We start from the raw sequence: 7,987 nt of genomic DNA, 5'->3' as shown, positions 1-7,987 counted from the left end.
AGCTAATGGTTTTGACTATAAGGTCCGTTCATTTGACAAATACGACATCAACGGGTATCGCTTTCGTACCTATGGCAAAGAGCTATCTATGGCCGACCGAAAGTCTACAAATTGTTGTGTCTCTGCTATCGGCGAAGGAGGTATCGAGTATTATGGAAGAGTCGAAGCAATTTATGAACTTGAATTCTATGGTGAAACCCGACCAAACGTCGTAGTCTTCAGATGTTATTGGTGTTGGAAATATGCCCTAGAGGCAATTATAAAATGGTTATTATTATATTTCCTTGTTCATGATAATTGTCTATTGTTCATGCTATAATTGTATTAACCGGAGACCGTAATACACGTGTGAATACGTAGACCACAATATGTCCCTAGTAAGCCTCTAGTTGACTAGCTCGTTGATCAATAGATGGTTACGGTTTCATGACCATGGACATTAGATGTCGTTGATAACGGGATCACATCATTAGGAGAATGATGTGATGTACAAGACCCAATCCTAAGCATAGCACAAGATCGTGTAGTTTGTCTGCTAAAGCTTTTCTAATGTCAAGTATCATTTCCTTAGACCATGAGATTGTGCAACTTCCGGATACCGTAGGAATGCTTTGGGTGTGCCAAACGTCACAACATAACTGGGTGGCTATAAAGGCACACTACGGGTATCTCCGAAAGTGTCTGTTGGGTTAGCACGAATCGAGACTGGGATTTGTCACTCCGTATGACGGAGAGGTATCTCTGGGCCCACTCGGTAATGCATCATCATAATGCGCTCAATGTGTCTAAGTAGTTGGTCACGGGATCATGCATTACGTAATGAGTACAGTGACTTGCCGGTAATGATATTGAACGAGGTATTGGGATACCGACAATTGAATCTCGGGCAAGTAACGTACCGATTGACAAAGGGAATTGTATACGGGATTGATTGAATCCCCGACATCGTGGTTCATCCAATGAGATCATCGTGGAGCATGTGGGAGCCAACATGGGTATCCAGATCCCGCTGTTGGTTATTGGCCGGAGAGATGTCTCGGTCATGTCTACATGCCTCCCGAACCCGTAGGGTCTACACACTTAAGGTTCGATGACGCTAGGGTTATAGGGAAAGTTTGTACGTGGTTACCGAATGTTGTTCGGAGTCCCGGATGAGATCCCGGACGTCACGAGGAGTTCCGGAATAGTCCGGAGGTAAAGAATAATATATAGGAAGTGAGGTTTTGGCCACCGGAAGTGTTTCAGGCGTCACCGGTAATGTACCGAGACCGCCGGAGGGTTCCGGGGGTCCACCGGGAGGGGCCACCAGCCCCGGAGGCTTGCATGGGCCAAGAGTGGGAAGGAACCAGTCCCTGAGTGGGCTGGTGCGCCTCCCACCAGGGCCCAAGGCGCAGCTAGGAGGGGAAAGGGGGAAACCCTAGGCGCAGATGGGCCTAAGGCCCACCCTAGGGCGCGCCCCCCTCTCTCCCTCTCTTGGCCGCCCCCTCCATCCCATCTAGGGCTGACGCCCCCCTAGGGGTGGGAACCCTAGAGGGGGTGCACCCTCCTCCCCTCCTCCTATAAATAGTGGGGGTTTTGGGGCTGCCAAACACACGAGTCTCCCTCTCTCTTGGCGCAGCCCTACCCCTCTCCCTCCTCGTCTCTCGCAGTGCTTGGCGAAGCCCTGCTGGAGTGCCACACTCCTCCATCACCACCACGCCGTTGTGCTGCTGCTGGACGGAGTCTTCCCCAACCTCTCCCTCTCTCCTTGCTGGATCAAGGCACGGGAGACGTCACCGGGCTGCACGTGTGTTGAACGCGGAGGCACCGTTGTTCGGTGCTTAGATCGGATTCGGCCGCGATCTGAATCGCTTCATGTACGACCCCACCGACCGCGTTCTTGCAACCCTTCCGCATCACGATCTTCAAGGGTATGAAGATGCACTCCCCTCTCTCTCGTTGCTAGTTACTCCATAGATTGATCTTGGTGATGCGTAGAAAATTTTGAATTTCTGCTATGTTCCCTAACAGTGGCATCATGAGCTAGGTCTATGCGTAGTTTCTATGCACGAGTAGAACACAAGTTGTTGTGGGCGTCGATTTTGTCAATTTACTTGCCGTTACTAGTCTTATCTTGATTCGGCGGCATCGTGGGATGAAGCGGCCCGGACCGACCTTACACGTACGCTTACGTGAGACAGGCTCCACCGACTGACATGCACTAGTTGCATAAGGTGGCTAGCGGGTGTCTGTCTCTCCCACTTTAGTCGGATCGGATTCGATGAAAAGGGTCCTTATGAAGGGTAAATAGAAATTGGCATATCACATTGTGGTTTTGGCGTAGGTAAGAAACGTTCTTGCTAGAAACCTATAGCAGCCACGTAAAAACTTGCAACAACAATTAGAGGACGTCTAACTTGTTCTTGCAGCATATGCCGTGTGATGTGATATGGCCAAAAGGATGCGATGAATGATATATATGTGATGTATGAGATTGATCATGTTCTTGTAATAGGAATCATGACTTGCATGTCGATGAGTATGACAACCGGCAGGAGCCATAGGAGTTGTCTTAATTTATTGTATGACCTGCGTGTCATTGAATAATGCCATGTAATTACTTTACTTTATTGCTAAACCGTTAGCCATAGTAGTAGAAGTAATAGTTGGCGAGAGAACTTCATGAAGACATGATGATGGAGATCATGGTGTCATGCCGGTGACGATGATGATCAGGGCGCCCCGAAGATGGAGATCAAAAGGAGCAAAATGATATTGGCCATATCATGTCACTATTTGATTGCATGTGATGTTTATCATGTTTCACATCTTATTTGCTTAGAACTACGGTAGCATAAATCAGATGATCCCTCGCTAAAATTTCAAGAAAGTGTTCCCCCTAACTGTGCACCGTTGCAAAGGTTCGTTGTTTCGAAGCACCATGTGATGATCGGGTGTGATAGATTCTAACGTTCGAATACAACGGGTGTAAGCCAGATTTACACAAGCAAAACACTTAGGTTGACTTGACGAGCCTAGCATGTACAGACATGGCCTCGGAACACAAGAGACCGAAAGGTCGAACATGAGTCGTATAGCAGATACGATCAACATGAAGATGTTCAACGAGGATGACTAGTCCGTCTCACGTGATGATCGGACACGGCCTAGTTGACTCGGATCATGTATCACTTAGATGACTAGAGGGATGTCTATCTGAGTGGGAGTTCATTAAATAATTTGATTAGATGAACTTAATTATCATGAACATAGTCAAAAGGTCTTTGCAAATTATGTCGTAGCTTACGCTTTAGTTCTACTGTTTAAGATATGTTCCTAGAGAAAATTTAGTTGAAAGTTGATAGTAGCAATTATGCGGACTGGGTCCGTAAATTGAGGATTGTCCTCATTGCTGCGCAGAAGGATTATGTCCTTAATGCACCGCTCGGTGTGCTGAACCTCGAGCGTTGTCTGTGGATGTTGCGAACATCCGACATACACGTTTTGATAACTACGTGATAGTTCAGTGTGTAATTTTAAACGGTTTAGAATTGAGGCACCGAAGACATTTTGAAACGTTGCGAAACATATGAGATGTTCCAAGAGCTGAAATTGGGATTTCAGGCTCGTGCCCACGTCAAGAGGTGTGAGACCTCCGACAAGTTTCTTAAGCCTGCACACTAAGGGAGAAAAGCTTAATCGTTGAGCATGTGCTCAGATTGTCTGAGTACTACAATCGCTTGAATCGAGTGGGAGTTGTCTTCCAGATGAGATAGTGATGGTTCTCCAAAGTCACTGGCACCAAGCTACTAGAGCTTCGTGATGAACTATAACATATCAGGGATAGATATGATGATCCTTGAGCTATTCGCGATGTTTGACACCGCGAAAGTAGAAATCAAGTAGGAGCATCAATTGTTGTTGGTTAGTAAAACCACTAGTTTCAAGAAGGGCAAGGGCAAGAAGGGGTACTTCATGAAACGGCAAATCAGTTGCTGCTCTAGTGAAGAAACCCAAGGTTGAACCCAAACCCGAGACTAAGTGCTTCTGAAATGAGGGGAATGGTCACTGAAGCAGAACTACCCTAGATACTTCGTAGATGAGAAGGCTGGCAAGGTCGACAGAAGTATATTGGATATACATTATATTAATGTGTACTTTACTAGTACTCCTAGTAGCACCAGGGTATTAGATACCGGTTCGGTTGCTAAGTGTTAGTAACTCGAAATAAAAGCTGCGGAATAAATGGAGACTAGCTAAAGGTGAGATGACGATATGTGTTGGAAGTGTTTCCAAGGTTGATGTGATCAAGCATCGCATGCTCCCTCTACCATCGAGATTGGTGTTGAACCTAAATAATTGTTATTTGGTGTTTGCGTTGAGCATGGACATGATTGGATTATGTTTATCGCAATATGGTTATTCATTTAAGGAGAATAATGGTTACTCTGTTTATTTGAATAATACCTTCAATGGTCTTGCACCTAAAATGAATGGTTTATTGAATCTCGATCGTAGTGATACACATGTTCATGCCAAAAGATATAATATAGTAATGATGGTACCACATACTTGTGGCACTGCCATTTGAGTCATATTGGTATAAAACGCATGAAGAAGCTCCATGTTGATGGATCTTTGGACTCACTCATTTTTGAAAAGATTGAGACATGCGAACCATGTCTATTGGTATATATGCATGAAGAAACTCCATGCAGATGGATCGTTTGGACTCACTTGATTTTGAATCACTTGAGACATGCAAATCATACCACATGGGCAAGATGACTGAAAGGCCTCGTTTTCAGTGAGATGGAACAAAAGAGCAACTTTTTGGAAGTAATACATTTGATGTGTGCAATCCAATGAGTGCTGAGGCACGCAGTGAATATCGTTATGCTCTTACTTCACAGATGATTTGAGTAGATTCTAAGTATATTTACTTGATGAAACACATGTTTGAAATATTGAAAGGTTCAAGTAATTTCAGAGTGAAGTTGAAGATCATCGTGACAAGAGGATAAAATGTCTATGATATGATCATAGAGATAAATATCTGAGTTACGAGTTTGGTACACAATTAAGACATTGTGGAAATTGTTTCACGACTAATACCGCCTGGAACACCATAGTGTGATGGTGTGTCCGAACATCATAAATGCACCCTATTGGATATGGTGCATACCATGATGTCTCTTATCGAATTATCACTATCGTTTATGGGTTAGGCATTAGAGACAACCGCATTCACTTTAAATAGGGCACCACGCAATTCCGTTGAGACGACACCGTATGAACTATAGTTTAGAGAAACCTAAGCTGTCGTTTCTTAAAAGTTTGGGGTTGCGACGCTTATGTGAAAAAGTTTCAGGCTGATAAGCTCGAACCCAAAACGGATAAATGCATCTTCATAGGACACCCAAAAATAGTTGGGTATATCTCCTGTCTCAGATCCGGAAGCAAAAGGGATTGTTTCTAGAATCGGGTCCTTTCTCGAGGAAAAGTTTCTCTCGAAAGAATTGAGTGGGAGGATGGTGGAGACTTGATGAGGTTATTGAACCGTCACTTCAACTAGTGTGTAGTAGGGCACAGGAAGTTGTTTCCTGTGGCGCCTACACCAATTGAAGTGGAAGCTAATGATAGTGATCATGAAACTTCGGATCAAGTCACTACCAAAACATGTAGGTCGACAAGGATACATACTACTTCAGAGTGGTACGTAATCCTGTCTTGGAGGTCATGCTGCTAGACAACAATGAACCTACGAGCTATGGAGAAGCGATTGTGGGCCCGGATTCCGACGAATGGCCCGAGGCCATAAAATCCGAGAGGATCCATGTATGAAAACAAAGTATAGACTTTGGAAGAACTACTTGATGGTTGTAATGCTGTTGGGTACAGATGGATTTTAAAAGGGAAGACGGACAATGATGGTAAGTATCACCATTAAGAAAGCTCGACTTGTCGTTAAGATGTTTTCCGACAAGTTCAAGGAGTTGACTATGATGAGACTTTCTCACTCGTAGCGATGATAAGAGTCTGTTGGAATTATATTAGCAGTTACTGCATTATTTATGAAATCTTGCAGATAGGATGTCAAAACATTGTTTCCTCGATGATTTTCTTGAGGAAAGGTTGTATGTGATACAACCAGAAGGTTTTGGCAATCCTGAAAGATGCTAACAAGTATGCAAAGCTCCAGCAATCCTTCTAAGGACTGGAGTAAGCATCTCGGAGTTGGAATATATGCTTTGATGAGATGATCAAAGATTTTGGGTTTATACAAAGTTTATGAGAAACTTGTATTTCCAAAGAAGTGAGTGGGAGCACTATAGAATTTCTGATGAGTATATGTTGTTGACATATTGTTGATCAGAAATGATGTAGAATTTCTGGAAAGCATATAGGGTTGTTTGAAAAGTGTTTTTCAATGGAAAACCTGGAGTAAGCTACTTGAACATTGAGCATCAAGATCTACAAGGATAAGATCAAAAACGCTTAATAGTACTTTCAAATGAACACATACCGTGACAAGATTTTGAAGGAGTTCAAAATAGATCGGCAAAGAAGGAGTTCTTGGCTGTGTTATAAGGTGTGAGTATTGAGTAAGACTCAAGACCTGACCACGGCAGAAGAGAGAGAAAGGATGAAGGCCGTCCCCTATGCTTTAGACATAGGCTCTACAGTATGCTATGATGTGTACCGCACCTGAAATGTGCCTTGCCATGAGTCAGTCAAGGGGTACAAGAGTGATCCAGGAATGGATCACAAGACAACGGTCAAATCTATCCTTAGTAACTAGTGGACTGGGGAATTTTCTCGATTATGGAGGTGGTAAAAGAGTTCGTCGTAAAGGGTTACGTCGATGCAAACTTTGACACTAATCTGGATGACTCTGAGTAGTAAACCGGATTCATATAGTAGAGCAGTTATTTGGGATAGCTCCAAGTAGCGCATGGTAGCTGCATCTACAAGATGACATAGAGATTCGTAAAGCACACATGACTAATAACCTCTCTCACAAGCGAGATATGATCAAACCCCATGGGTGTTGGATTCATTGCAATCACATAGTGATGTGAACTAGATTATTGACTCTAGTGCAAGTGGGAGACTGTTGGAAATATGCCCTAGAGGCAATAATAAAATGGTTATTATTATATTTCCTTGTTCATGATAATTGTCTATTGTTCATGCTATAATTGTATTAACCGGAGACCGTAATACACGTGTGAATACGTAGACCACAATATGTCCCTAGTAAGCCTCTAGTTGACTAGCTCGTTAATCAATAGATGGTTACGGTTTCATGACCATGGACATTGGATGTCGTTGATAACGGGGTCACATCATTAGGAGAATGATGTGATGTACAAGACCCAATCCTAAGCATAGCACAAGATTGTGTAGTTCATCTGCTAAAACTTTTCTAATGTCAAGTATCATTTCCTTAGACCATGAGATTGTGCAACTCCCGGATAACGTAGGAATGCTTTGGGTGTGCCAAACGTCACAACGTAACTGGGTGGCTATAAAGGCACACTACGGGTATCTCCGAAAGTGTCTGTTGGGTTGGCACGAATCGAGACTGGGATTTGTCACTCCGTATGATGGAGAGGTATCTCTGGGCCCACTCGGCTATGCATCATCATAATGAGCTCAATGTGTCTAAGTAGTTGGTCACGGGATCATGCATTACGTAACGAGTAAGTGACTTGCCGGTAACGAGATTGAACGAGGTATTGGGATACCGATGATCGAATCTCGGGCAAGTAATGTACCGATTGACAAAGGGAATTGTATACGGGATTGATTGAATCGCCGACATCGTGGTTCATCCGATGAGATCATCGTGGAACATGTGAGAGCCAACATGGGTATCCAGATGCCGTTGTTGGTTATTGGCCGGAGAGATGTCTCGGTCATGTCTACATGCCTCCCGAACCCGTAGGGTCTACACACTTAAGGTTCGATGACGCTAGGGTTATAGGGAAAGTTTGTACGTGGT

The sequence above is a fragment of the Triticum aestivum genome, chromosome 2D, assembly GCF_018294505.1.
Source record: "Triticum aestivum cultivar Chinese Spring chromosome 2D, IWGSC CS RefSeq v2.1, whole genome shotgun sequence".
NCBI lineage: Eukaryota > Viridiplantae > Streptophyta > Magnoliopsida > Poales > Poaceae > Triticum > Triticum aestivum.
This window is presented reverse-complemented; position numbering follows the sequence as displayed.